Source organism: Triticum dicoccoides, chromosome 3A (assembly GCF_002162155.2).
Source record: "Triticum dicoccoides isolate Atlit2015 ecotype Zavitan chromosome 3A, WEW_v2.0, whole genome shotgun sequence".
Classification (NCBI taxonomy): domain Eukaryota; kingdom Viridiplantae; phylum Streptophyta; class Magnoliopsida; order Poales; family Poaceae; genus Triticum; species Triticum dicoccoides.
The window spans coordinates 60,193,191-60,207,204 of record NC_041384.1 but is presented as its reverse complement, the minus strand read 5'-3'; positions in this window follow the sequence as shown (position 1 = coordinate 60,207,204).

The following is a 14,014-nucleotide window of genomic DNA, read 5'->3' as shown; positions in this document are numbered from 1 at the left end:
CAGGCATATTTTCATCATCACTATCATCATCGTATTCAGATTCAATAATTTCTTTTTCTCTAGCCCTAGCAATTTGTTCATCAAGAAATTCACTAAGGGGCACAGTAGTATCGGGCATAGAAGCAGTTTCATCATAAGTATCATGCATAGCAGAAGTGGCATCATCAATAACATGCGACATATCAGAACGAATAGCAGAATCAGATGTAGGTGTCGCAAACTTACTCATAATAGAAGGTGAATCAAGTGCAGAGCTAGATGGCAGTTCCTTACCTCCCCTCATAGTTGTGGGATAGATCTTGGTTTTTGGATCTCTCAAGTTCTTCTTAGTGTCCAGCAGATATAAATCCCAAGTGACTCAAAGAATAGAGCTATGCTCCCCGGCAACGGCGCCAGAAATTAGTCTTGATAACCCACAAGTATAGGGGATCGCAATAGCTTTCGAGGGTAGATTATTCAACCCAAATTTATTGATTCGACACAAGGGGAGCCCAAGAATATTCTCAAGTATTAGCAGTTGAGTTGTCAATTCAACCACACCTGGAAACTTAGTATCTGCAGCAAAGTGTTTAGTAGCAAAGTAATATGATAGTGGCGGTAGCGGCAACAAAAGTAAAGACAGCAAAAGTAATGTTTTTGGTATTTTGTAGTGATTGTAACAGTAGCAGCGGGAAAGTAAACAAGCGAAAACCAGTATATGGAAAACTCGTAGGCACCGGATCAGTGATGGATAATTATGCCGGATGCGGTTCATCATGTAACAGTCATAACATAGGGTGACACAGAACTAGCTCCAATTCATCAATGTAATGTAGGCATGTATTTCGTATATAGTCATACGTGCTTATGGAAAAGAACTTGCATGGCATATTTTGTCCTACCCTCCCGTGGTAGTGGGGTCCTATTGGAAGCTAAGGGATATTAAGGCCTCCTTTTAATAGAGAACCGGAACAAAGCATGACCTCCTCAAACTACGGTCATCATCGGGAGTGGTCCCGATTATTGTCACTTCGGGGTTGCTGGATCATAACACATAGTAGGTGACTATAGACTTGCAAGATAGGATCAAGAACTCACATACATTCATGAAAACATAATAGGTTCAGATCTAAAATCATGGCACTCGGGCCCTAGTGACAAGCATTAAGCATAGCAACATCAATCTCAGAACATATTGGATACTAGGGATCAAACCCTAACAAAACTAACTCGATTACATGATAAATCTCATCCAACCCATCACTGTCCAGCAAGCCTACGATGGAATTACTCACGCACGGTGGTGAGCATCATGAAATCTGTGATGGAGGATGGTTGATGATGACGACGGTGACGAATCCCTCTCTCCGGAGCCTCGAACGGACTCCAGATCAGCCCTCCCGAGAGGTTTTAGGGCTTGGCGGCAGCTCCGTATCATAAAACACGATGATTTATTCTCTCTAATTTTTTTCTCATCAAAAATCAATATATGGAGGTGGAGTTGGAGTCGAAGACGCAACAGGGGACCCACGAGGTAGGGGGGCACGCCCTAGGGGGGCGCCCCCCACCCTCGTGAGAAGGGTGTGGGCCCCCCGGTCTTCATCTTTGGCGAGGATTTTTTATTGTTTTTTCTAAGATGTTCTGTGGAGTTTCAGGTCATTCCGAGAATATTTGTTTTCTGCACATAAAACAACACCATGGTAATTCTGCTGAAAACAGCGTCAATCCGGGTTAGTTCCATTCAAATCATACAAGTTAGAGTCCAAAACAAGGGAAAAAGTGTTTGGAAAAGTAGATACGACGGAGATGTACCACTCACCAGGCGGAAGTAGCTGTTGGGAAGGGCGTCGCCAGGCCACATCCGGACTATAAAGCCCTTCATGGCCTGTTCGGCTGCCTTGTGCAGCTCGACCAGTTGTTTCAGCTGGTCACTCAGAGGCATCGGGTGTTCGGTCCCAGTATACTGAGACCAGAACAGCTTCTCCGTTGAGCTTCCCTCCTCGGCCTGGTAAAACTGTGCGGCATCCGACACGCTGCGGGGCAAATCTGTGAATGCTCCTGGAGAGCTCCGGATTCAGGTAAGTAACAAGTAATTTACTTTCACATGCTTGCTTTGCATATAGAATGCCTTACCCGCCGCTATCTTCTTCATCGCATCAATCTCTTGAAGGGCCTTTTGGGCTTTGGCCTTGGCACTGTTTGAACTCTCAAGGGCCGTGGCAAGCTCGGACTCTCGTGTCTTCAAGTCAAGCTCCAACGCCTCGTGCTTCGTCACGAGAGCGTGGAGCTCTTGCTGCATCTCACCCACCCGTGCCTCCTGCCTTTCCCGCTCGGTGCGCTCCTTGGCCGCTTTGTTTTCGGCCTCGGATAGCGCATGCTTCAGGGTCGCCACCTCGGTCGTGGCCCCTGGCAAATTTACGATGATCCTGTCATTTTGCAATCGCATTCTTTTTATATATATCCATAGACTACGTACTACTTACCTTTGTTCTCCTCGAGCTGCCTCTTGGCAAGGCCGAGCTCTATCTTGGACCCTTCGAGGTCCCGCTTCAGTACGGCAACCTCCGCAGTCAGTGTGGCAGAGGCCAGCAGTGAAGCCTGCATACGCATATAGACATACTTATATTAGACTCCTGCGATATTGTTTGATCCTCTATTCGGCTTTTCTTTGTGAACACCAAACAGAGCATCAGGGGCTACTGTCTATGCGGTAATATTTTTCCTATATTTCAAATACTCACCTCAAAGACTGTTAGAAGGCTGGCACATGCTTCAGTCAATCCGCTCTTGGCGGACTGAACCTTCTGGATCACCGCACTCATAATAGTGCGGTGCTCTTCGTTGATGGAAGCGCTGCGAAGCACTCCTAGCAGATTGTCCGGTGCCCCTGGATGGGCAGAGGTCACCGGCACAGGCGTCTTGCCCCTTTTAGAAGGAGGCCGCCTGCCCGTGTCCGGAACCACTGGTGGTTCCGGCACGGTTCGGCTGAGGGCCGAACTCGGAGCCCTCGGGAGCCTTACTCCCTCTGCTCCTGGAGTCCGGAAGGTCTCCTTGAGGCGCCTCCGGGATTGTCTCCCCTCGACCCGGTGCCTCTTGAGACAATACCTCGGCATTGTCCGTAGGGCACGGGGAGGTGGCGGTCGGAATTGGATCGCTATCCATATCCGACGAGTCCAAGGAGCTGCCCGACAAAGATACGTCGATACGGGCTTGGGGCGGTCTGCATAATCATATTCGGCGTTAGGGGAAGCAGTGCGACAAAGGTATGGTATGAGTTACTCTGGTATCCGAATACTTACGACTTCGCCATGGGCTTGGCCCTGAGCAGCCACTCGTCTTCGTCTTTGGCGGTGGTGGTGGAGCCGTCCGGAAGGAGAGTCCTTCCCTTCTTGGACCCTTCGCCCCCCCCCGGTCGGGGCGGCCTTCCTTTTATTGTCTCCCCCGACTGAAGGGGGAGCATCTTCATCTTCCTCCTCATCTTCGGGGGAGGAGTGCGTCACGGAGTTATCGGACGATGAGTCCGATAACACCTGGCGTCGGGAACTTTTTCGGGTTCCCTTGGCCTTCTTGGTCTTCTCCGGCACCTTGTAAGGAGCCGGAGTCAGCATCTCCGTCAGGAGAGCATCCGTAGTGTCTTCGGGCAGAGGGGCCGGACAGTTAATCTGCCCCGGCGTCTCCATCCAGTCCTGTCAAAGGCATGGAGCTCAGACCCTGCACATGGTTAAGCTACGGGAAATAAATATCCTACCGGATGTATGGAACTCACCAAATGCTCTAGGCGCTTCGCGCTTAGCCCGCAGTCCTCGGTGAGAGAGGGAGGGACCTCGGCGCCCTTGAACAGCACCCTCCAGACGTCCTTGTGCGTCGTGTTGAAGAGCTCGCTCAGAGTCTGGTGCTGGGCCGGGTCGAACTCACACAAGTTGAAATCCCGTTGTTGACACGGGAGGATCCGGCGGATGAGCATGACCTGGACTATGTTGACAAGCTTGAGCTTCTTGCTTGCCATATTCCAGATACATTTTTGGAGTCCATCCAGCTCCACCGATGAAACCCAGGATAGGCCCTTCTCTTTCCAGGAGGTGAGCCGCGTGGGGATTCCGGATCAAAACTCGGGGGCCACCGCCCAGTTGGTGTTGCGTGGCTCGGTGATGTAGAACCATGCCGATTGCCACCCCTTTATGGTCTCCACGAAGGAGCCTTCAAGCCATGTAACATTGGGCATCTTGCCCACCATGGCTGCACCGCATTCCGCTTGTTGGCCTCCCACCACCTTCGGCTTGATATTGAAGGTCTTTAACCACAGGCCGAAGTGGGACCGGATGCGGAGGAAAGCCTCACACACGACGATGAACGCCGAAATGTTGAGGATGAAGTTTGGGGCTAGATCATGAAAGTCCAGCCCATAGTAGAACATAAGACCACGAACGAATGGATGGAGGGGAAACCCCAGTCCGCGGAGGAAGTGGTGGAGGAAAACTACCCTCTCGTGAGGTTCCGGGGTAGGAACAATCTGCCCCGCAGTGGGAAGCCGATGCGCAATATTCACGGCTAAGTATCCGGCTCCGCGGAGCTTCTTGATGTGTCCCTCCATAACGGAGGAAGCCATCCCTTTGCCTCCCGCTCCAGACATGTTTGGAAAAGGTTGAGGGGAAGGATGTGGACTTGGGCATTGGAGCTCGAGTGCGCAAGAATGGATGAGCAAGGAGGAAGAAGGCGTGGGTAGAGAAAGGTTAAACCTTATCCCTTTATAAGGGAGGCCAAAACTATGCGCCCCCACTAGCCTGGTAAAACTCGCTTATCCCCCAAGTGCCGTAATTGATGGCGCAGTTGGGTTACCCACGCCCGTATTGATGAGAATCCCGTAATAAGGGGGACACGATCTCTGCTTTGACAAGACGTGTCAAGAAACTGCCTCGCGTAATGTGCGGGGCTGGTTAAAGAAAAACGGTTCGAATAATCACCGAGCCATGGCATGATGTCATGTTGCCAAAACGTGTCAGCAGATTAGATTTGTGGAAATATTATTCTCTCTACGGTGGTATGTGGAACTTATTTTGCAGGGTTGGACACTATCCTATTATTCAAACTCTTCTGTGGTGTGTTCGGAGGAGGAACCCGCCTTGCAATGCCGAAGACAACACTGCGGGCCGGACTCATCGTCATTGAAGCCTAGTTCAGGAGCTACTGCGGGAGTCCTGGATTAGGGGGTCTCCGGACAGCCGGACTATATCCTTTGGCCGGACTGTTGGACTATTAAGATACAAGATTGAAGAATTCGTCTCGTGTCCGGATGGGACTCTACTTGGCGTGGAAGGCAAGCTAGGCAGTACGGATATGGATATATCCTCCTTTGTAACCGACCTTGTGTAACCCTAACCCCCTCCGGTGTCTATATAAACTGGAGGGTTTTAGTACGTAGGACAACATACAATCATACCATAGGCTAGCTTCTAGGGTTTAGCCTCTTCGATCTCGTGGTAGATAACCTCTTGTAATACTCATATCATCAAGAATAAATCAAGTAGGACGTAGGGTTTTACCACCATCAAGAGGGACCGAACCTGGGTAAAACATCGTGTTCCCTGCCTCCTGTTACCATCCGCCTTAGACGCACAGTTCGGGACCCCCTACCCGAGATCCGCTGGTTTTGACACCGACAACTCCCCTTTCCTAGTCCCAATAAGAGGGGGAAAGGAAGGAGTGGGAGAGGGAAAAGGCAAGGGGGCACCACCCCCTTCATTGTCCTATTCGGACTCAAGGGGAGGGGCGCAAGTCCTGCCCTGGCCGGCCCCTCTCTCTCCACTAGGGCCCATCAAGGCCCATTAGCCCCCGGGGGGTTCCGGTAACCCCTCTGGCACTACGGTTTTCTCCGAGATTACCTGAAACCTTTCTGGTGTCTGAATATAGCCATCCAATATATCAATCTTTATGTCTCGACCATTTCGAGACTCCTCGTCATCTCCGTGATCACATCCAGGACTCCGAACTACCTTCGGTACATCAAAACACATAAACTCATAATACCGATCGTCACCGAACGTTAAGCGTGCGGACCCTACGGGTTCGAGAACTATGTAGACATGACCGAGACTCATCTCCGGTCAATAACCAATAGAGGAACCTGGATGCTCATATTGGTTCCTACATATTCTACAAAGATCTTTATCGATCAAACCGCATAACAACATACGTTGTTCCCTTTGTCATCGGTATGTTACTTGCCCGAGATTCGATCGTCGGTATCTCAATACCTAGTTCAATCTCGTTATCGGCAAGTCTCTTTACTCGTTCCGTAATACATCATAATGCAACTAACTCATTAGTTGCATTGCTTGCAAGGCTTATACTTATGTGCATTACCGAGAGGGCTCAGAGATACCTCTCCGTCAATCGGAGTGACAAATCCTAATGTTGATCTATGCCAACTCAACAAGTACCATCGGAGAAACCTGTAGAGCACCTTTATAATCACCCAGTTACGTTGTGATGTTTGGTAGCACACAAAGTGTTCCTCCGGTATTCGGGAGTTGCATAATCTCATAGTCATAGGAACATGTATAAGTCATGAAGAAAGCAATAGCAATATACTAAACAATCAAATGCTAAGCTAACGGAATGGGTCAAGTCAATCACATCATTCTATAATGATGTGAACCCGTTAATCAAATGACAACTCATGTCTATGGTTAGGAAACTTAACCATCTTTGATTTAACGAGCTAGTCAGCAGAGGCATACTAGTGACACTTTGTTTGTCTATGTATTCACACATGTACTAAGTTTCCGGTTAATACAATTCTAGCATGAATAATAAACATTTATCATGATATAAGGAAATATAAATAACAACTTTATTATTGCCTCTAGGGAATATTTCCTTCAGTCTCCCACTTGCACTAGACTCAATGGTCTAGTTCAGATCGTCATGTGATTTAACGCCAATAGTTCACATCTTTATGTGATTAGTTCACATCTCCATGTGACTAACACCCAAAGGGTTTACTAGAGTCAATAATCTAGTTCACATCGCTATGTGATTAACACCCAAAGAGTGATCATGTTTTGGTTGTGAGAGAAATTTAGACAATGGGCCTGCCACATTCAGAGCTGTATGTATTTTGCAAATTTTCTATGTCTACAATGCTTTGCACGGAGCTACTCTAGCTAATTGCTCCCACTTTCAATATGTATCTATATGGAGACTTAGAGTCATCCAGATCTGTGTCAAAGCTTGCATCGACGTTACTGTTTATGACAAACTCTTTGTCACCTCCATAACCGAGAAACATTTCCTTATATCACTAAGGATATTTTTGACCGCTGTCTAGTGATCCACTCCTGGAACACTATTGTACCCTGTTGCCAAACTTATGGTGAGGTACACAATAGGTCTGGTACACAACATAGCATACTTTGTAGAACCTATGACTGAGGCATAGGGAATGACTTTTCATTCTCTTTCTATTTTCTACCGTGGTCGGGTTTTGAGTCTTTACTCAACTTCACACCTTGCAACACAGGCAAGAACTCCTTCTTTGACTGTTCCATTTTGAACTACTTCAAAATCTTGTCAAGGTATGTACTCATTGAAAATATATCAAGCGTCTTGATCTATCTCTATAGATCTTGATACTCAATATGTAAGTAGCTTCACCGAGGTCTTTCTTTGAAAAACTCCTTTCAAACATTCCTTTATGCTTTCCAGAAAAGTCTACATTATTTTCGATCAACAATATGTCATTTACATATACTTATCAGAAATGCTGTAGTGCTCCCACTCACTTTCTTGTAAATACAGGCTTCACCGCAAGTCTGTATAAAACCATATGCTTTGATCACTTTATCAAAGCATATATTCCAACTCTGAGATGCTTGCACCAGTCCATTGATTGATCGCTGGAGCTTGATCACTTCGTTAGCACCTCTAGGATTGACAAAACCTTCTGGTTGCATCATATACAACTATTCTTTAAGAAATTCATTAAGGAATGCAGTTTTGAAAAGCATTTGCCAGATTTCATAAAATGCGGCAACTGCTAACATGATTCAGATAGACTTTTAAGCATCAATACGAGTGAGAAAATCTCATCGTAGTCAACACCTTGAACTTGCCGAGAACATTTTTGCGATAATTCGAGCTTTGTAGATAGTAACATTACTATCAGCGTCCGCCTTCCTCTTGAAGATCCATTTATTCTCAATGACTCACCGATCATCGGGCAAGTCAATCAAAGTCCATACTTTGTTCTCATACATGGATCCCATCTCAGATTTGATGGCCTTAAGCCATTTCACGGAATCTGGGCTCATCATCGCTTCCTCATAGTTCGTAGGTTTTTGATGGTCAAGTAACATGACCTCCAGAATAGGATTACCGTACCACTCTGGTGTGGATCTTAATCTGGTTGACCTAAGAGGTTCGGTAGTAACTTGATCAGAAGTTTCATGATCATTATCATTAGCTTCCTCACTTACTGGTGTAGGAATCACTGGAACTGATTTCTGTGATGAACTACTTTCCAATAAGGAAGCAGGTACAGTTACCTCATCAAGTTCTACTTTCCACCCACTCACTTCTTTCGAGAGAAACTCCTTCTCTAGAAAGGATCCATTCATAGCAACGAATATCTTGCATTTCGGATCTGTGATAGAAGGTGTACCCAATAGTTTCCTTTGGGTATCCTATGAAGACACATTTCTCCGATTTGGGTTCGATCTTATCAGGTTGAAACTTTTTCACATAAGCATCATAGCCCCAAACTTTTAGAAACGACATCTTAGGTTTCTTGCTAAACCACAGTTCATATGGTGTCGTTTAAACGGATTTAGATGGTGCCCTATTTAACGTGAATGCAACTGTCTCTAATGCATAACCCCAAAACGATAGTGATAAATTGGTAAGAGACATCATAGATTGCACCATATCTAATAAAGTATGGTTATGATGTTCGGACACACCATTATGCTGTGGTGTTCCAGGTGGCGTGAGTTGCGAAACTATTCCGCATTACTTCAAATGAAGACCAAAGTCATAACTCAAATATTCTCCTCCGCGATCACATCACAAAAACTTTATTTTCTTGTTACGATGATTTTCCACTTCACTCTGAAATTCTTTGAACTTTTCAAATGTTTCAGACTTATGTTTCATTAAGTAGATATACCCATATCTGCTCAAATCATCTATGAAGGTTAGAAAATAAGGATACCCGCCGCGAGCCTCAACACTTATCAGATCGCATACATCAATATGTATTATTTCCAATAAGTCAGTTGCTTGCTCCATTGTTCCAGAGAACGGAGTCCTAGTCATCTTTCCCATGAGGCATGGTTCGCAAGCATCAAGTGATTCCAAAAGTCCATCAACATGGAGTTTCTTTATGCGCTTTACACCAATATGACCTAAACAGCAATGCCACAAATAGGTTGCACTATCATTATTAACTTTGCATCTTTTGTCTTCAATATTATGAATATGTGTATCACTACAATCGAGATTCAATAAACCATTCACCTTGGGTGTATGAACACAGAAGGTTTTATTCATGTAAACAAAATAACAATTATTCTTTAACTTAAATGAATAACCGTATTGCAATAAACATGATCCAATCATATTATGCTCAACGCAAACACCAAATAACATTTATTTTAGGTTCAACACTAATCCCGAAGGTAAAGGGAGTGTGTGATGGTGATCTTATCAACCTTGGAGTCATTTCCAACACACATCCTCACCTCTTCCTCAAATAGTCTTTGTTTATTTTGCAACTCCCGTTTCGAGTTACTACTCTTAGCAACTGAACTAGTATCAAATACCGAGGGGTTTGCTATAAACACTAGTAAAGTACACATCGATAACATGTATATCAAATATACCTTTGTTTACTTTGCCATCCTTCTTATCCGCCAAGTATTTAGGGCAGTTCCACTTCCAGTGACCATTTCCTTTGCAGTAGAAGCACTCAGTTTCAGGCTTGGGTCTAGCTTTGGGCTTCTTCATGGGAGTGGCAACTTTCTTGCCATTCTTCTTGAAGTTCCCTTTCTTTCCCTTGCCCTTTTACTTGGAACTAGTGGTCTTGTCAACCATCAACACTTGATGTTTTTTCTTGATTTCTACCTTCACCGATTTCAGCATCATGAATAGCTTTGGGAATCGTTTCCGTTATCCCTTGCATATTATAGTTCATCACGAAGTTCTAGTAACTTGGTGACAGTGACTAGAGAACTCTGTCAATCACTATCTTATCGGGAAGATTAACTCCCACTTGATTCAAGTGATTGTAGTACTCAGACATTCTGAGCACGTGCTCACTCATTGAGCTATTCTCCTCCATCTTGTAGGCAAAGTATCGTCAGAGGTCTCATACCTCTTGATACGGGCATGAGTATGAGATACCAATTTCAACTCTTGGAACATCTTATATGCTCCGTGGCGTTCAAAACATTTTTGAAGTCCCGGTTCTAAGCCGTAAAGCGTGGTGCACTAAACTATCAAGTAGTCATAATACCGAGATTGTCAAACATTCATAACGTCTGCATCTGCTCCTGCAATAGGTGTGTCACCTAGCGGTGCATCAAGGACATAATTCTTCTGTGCAGCAATGAGGATAATCCTCAGATCATGGACCTAGTCTGCATCATTGCTACTATCATCTTTCAACATAGTTTTTCTCTAGGAACATATCAAAAATAAAGGGCGAGCTACATCGCGAGCTATTGATCTACAACATAGTTATGCAAATACTATCAGGACTAAGTTCATGATAAATTAAAGTTCAATTGATCATATTACTTAAGAACTCCCACTTAGATAGACATCCCTCTAGTCATCTAAATGATCATGTGATCCAAATCAACTAAACCATGTCCGATCATCACGTGATATGGAGTAGTTTTCAATGGTGAACATCACTATGTTGATCATATCTACTATATGATTCATGCTCGACCTTTTGGTCTCTAGTGTTCCGAGGCCATATGTGCATATGCTTGGCTCGTCAAGTTTAACCTGAGTATTCCGCATGTGCAAAACTGGCTTGCACCCGTTGTATGTGAACGTAGAGCTTATCACACCCGATCATCATTTGGTGTCTCGGCACGACGAACTGTCGCAACGGTGCATACTGAGGGAGAACACTTATACCTTGAAATTTAGTGAGAGATCATCTTATAATGCTACCGCCAAACTAAGCAAAATAAGATGCATAAAGGATAAACATCACATGCAATCAAAATATGTGACATGATATGGCCATGATCATCTTCCGCCTTTGATCTCCATCTCCAAAGTACAGTCATGATCTCTATCGTCACCGGTATGGCACCATGATCTCCATCATCTTGATCTCTATCAACATGTCATCACATGGTCGTCTCGCCAACTATTTCTCTTGCAACTATTGCTATTGCATAGCGATAAAGTAAAGCAATTATTTGGTGCTTGCATCTTATGCAATAAAGAGACAACCATAAGGCTTCTGCCAGTTGCCGATAACTTCAACAAAAACATGATGACACTAGTGCAGAACCGGGCAATAGCACCGGTTCATAAGGCCCTTTAGTGCCGGTTCGGTAACTGGCACTAAAGTGTGGGCACTAAAGGCCCCCCCTTTAGTACCAGTTCAGCACAAACCGGTGCTAAAGGGCAACCACGTGGCACGAGCCAGCTCCGGGGGCGCGTAGGACATTAGTACCGGTTGGTAACACCAACCGGTACTAAATGTTTGGGTGTGTTTTGGTTTTATTTTTTATTTTTACTTTAATTTTGTGTTTTCAATTTAATTTAGTGATTGTTTTACATTATAATGAGTTGTTAAATCATTCGGTGAAAGTACCGCGGATTAGTTTGACTGGATGCATGTGGATCCTAGCAAAGTCATCAAGTATATGCCATATCCATATTATATATAATTGATCACCTAATTAAGTGATCGAGGTAATAAGGATTTGGCATATACTTGATCACTTAGCTAGAATCCATCCAGTTGAAACTAATCTGCAGTTTCTTTCATAAATGATATAATAACTCATCATCATCATCATCATCATCATATTAATATAAAAACTCTTGCATCATATATATCCTCACCAACAACAGTTTTCATAGCTAGCTAAAAATCATCATATAATAGTCGTCTCATTACCACTACTTAATCATCATATAGTCATTACCGCTATCTAATCACCACCAACACTAGCTTAAAGAAGAAACATTCACTTGTACCAGAAGCCAAGATATCATTGAGTTCAACATGGTAATGATATTATAAGCGTTCATAACACCACAAAAGCAAATCACTCTTTGAGATTAAGTTCAGGACGAAGAACACGGACATGAGAGGACAAGTACTAAGAGCATGAACTAGCTAATCACTCCTGCTGCTCTCTCTCAGGTAAAATAGCATAGAACATGTATAGATTTCCTGATTCATCATATTGGAGCATGCAGATGAACCTGTCTCCTAATCGTGGGTTGCGCTTCTGATTGCTGCCCCCAAGTACTTCTCTGCGATCGTTCACAATTTAGCTCTAGTCTTTTACTATTAAGCATTCCTCGCTATTAGAAATCCCGAATGCACTAAAGTGCATTGTAGGATATCTTGGCTGTAAGCTAACGATATTCATGGTACCTTTAGTCTCGATCCAATCAGGCACAACATTCATCGGGAGTCCCTGTTGAAGAACATCATATAGTAACGTACTTAGCAATGAAGTTTAGCTTTAAAAAATAATGTATGCAAAAGATGCACCGAGGAGAAATAGTAGAAATCTTACCATCTTTCCTAAATATATGTGACCGTAGTTCAGTACGAACACTATTGGTCACACGTTTTGAGTACTAACATTTCTTAGTGTAGGAATTTTTTTTGTCTTGACAGCATCAAGATCCTCAAGCCATGAAACATAATTACTTGTCTCCTCGCAGTTTAGTTCAGCCCCGGGACAGTGGACAGTCCTATCTATCAAGAGCCGGACATGTTTGCTTGATTGGAAATAAGCTGTCAATATAAATTACTTGTCAACTCTTTTTGAATAAACAATATTGAAGACATAAAGATGGTTGAGAAACTCACATAATGGTAGAACTGGAGGCGTCTGCACATCGACCCAGATGTCTCTATTACCTTCAATATCATCTTCTGGACGAATATCAAAGGTGATAACCATATCAGACTCAAATGCATAAGCCTTGCATAGTGCTTGCCAAGTTTTGCATTCCAAATAGTTGTATGTGTCTGCATTGTATAATTTTATGTTGAAGGTATAACCATGCTCGGTCTTCAAGTATACTCTTTTTACCTCCATAGTTTCATTAGGACTGAAACCTATCTTATCCAAGACAAAAATTCTTGCATGGCAGGGGATACGCTAGTAGAATAGTGAAAAGTTAAAATTAAAAGTTGGAGCAAATGAAGCATAAGTCATGCTTAATTACGAAAAAAGACTTGTCGTTGTGACTTACTGTATCCACTTCGAAGTTCTCATCCCGCTTGATGCTGAAGCGTCTATCATCAACTAGAAAATTTCTACCGCACAGGCCGCGCTGGTCTTCGCAGTATTCGCACATAATGAAATCGTGTTCGTCGTCAGACGACATTCCTATGTTCATAGGTGAAACATTAAACACTTATTAGTTCTATTAATTCAACTAATTCTGTTAAATCAACTAGTTCAACTAATTAATTCAACTAATTCAACTAAGCACTTACGAAAAATAAAGTAGCTCAACTAATTCAACTAACTAGTTTAACTAATTAATTCAACTAATTCAATTAAACTAGTTCTATTAATTTTCTTACTAAAAATAAGGTAGCTAGTTCCATATAATAAAATGTTAATTAGATAATCAAATCTGATAAAACTAAATTAAATATATATCTAACATATAATTTATATCTAATTCATCTAACATTTGACATTAATATCTAACATATGTTCATATATAGGTGAAACATTAAACACTTACTAGTTCTATTAATTCAACTAAATAAACTAGTTCTATTAATTCAACTAAGCATTTACTAAAAATAAAC